A 1,274-nucleotide genomic window follows, 5' to 3' on the forward strand; every position below is an offset into this window, starting at 1 on the left:
CTGGCATAGAAAATTACAGAATGGTGGGATGTGTAATAACAAAGGCTCATCTTCATTGTTATGTGCTAGACACTTTGCCTGAATGCTCACTCAATCCTCCTAACAACCTCGAGATGAGTACTGTTGTGCCCATTCTGCAAATGAAAAACTTGGAGCTCAAAGGGGTTATGTGGATTTGAACTCAGTGCTATCTGACTCCAAATGTGTGGTTTTGTTTTGTTTTGTTTTGTTTTGTTTTTTTGAGGCAGAGTCTCGCTCTTCACCCAGGCTGGAGTACAGCGGTGCAATCTCAGCTCACTGCAACTTCCGCCTCCCCGGGTTCAAGCAATTCTCCTTCCTTAGCCTCCCAAGTAGCTACGATTACAGGTGCCCGCCACCACGCCTAGCTAATTTTTTGTATTTTTAGTAGAGACAGGGTTTTGCCATGTTGGCCAGGCTGGTCTTGAACTCCTGACCTCAGGTGATCCACCCACCTTGGCCTCCCAAAGCGCTGGGATTACAGGCGTGAGCCACTGCACCGGGTCCAAATGGCATGTTTTTAACACTCTGCTGTAACAGTGCACAGAGGAGGCACCCAGGGTGGGTGGGGTGTGGAAGAATGGGGTTTGGGAGGATGTGCTGATAAGAGAGAGAAGTGCATTCCAGAAAAGTGAATCAGCATTTTCAAACGCTGTGTATTTGTGTGGGTGCAAGACACTGTTCGTGTAGCTGCTAATTAGCATTGATTGAGCACTTACTGCATTTCGGGCACTTTCCTTGTATTTAATACTCACAGCTTGCTGTGTATTCTCACCCGCATTTTTTATAAAGGAGGGATCTTAGGCTCGGGGAGTTGTAGCCCAGAGACCCACAGACAGTAGAGGAGAGAAACCAGAACTAGCACTCAGGTCTGTTTCAGACTAGCCGTGCTCTCTCCACTACACCAGCCATGTGGCTGGAAATTAGCATCAATAGGAAAGGACAGGGATAGTCGACTTTTGAGGGGTGTTCTGGCTGCCCCATCCAACCCCTTTTTTGGAACTGGCCCCGTAATTTCTTTTTTAGGAAACCATAGCTCCCCAGTCGTCCATCTTCTTGCTTTGAGTGGGACCCACCCTACTCCCTGCCGGTCAATATACTGACTACCCTGGCCACAGGATCTATCGGTTCAGAGATGGGCACGTGATCCTAGCTGGTCCAATCACAGGGAGCTCGGGGGCTTGAAAAGGTGCTTCTGGGCGGAGGCTTTCTTCCTGCTTGCCCTGAACTGGGAGGGCTGGGCATGAGGTTGTTTC

Source organism: Pongo pygmaeus, chromosome 4, assembly GCF_028885625.2.
Source record: "Pongo pygmaeus isolate AG05252 chromosome 4, NHGRI_mPonPyg2-v2.0_pri, whole genome shotgun sequence".
Taxonomy (NCBI): domain Eukaryota; kingdom Metazoa; phylum Chordata; class Mammalia; order Primates; family Hominidae; genus Pongo; species Pongo pygmaeus.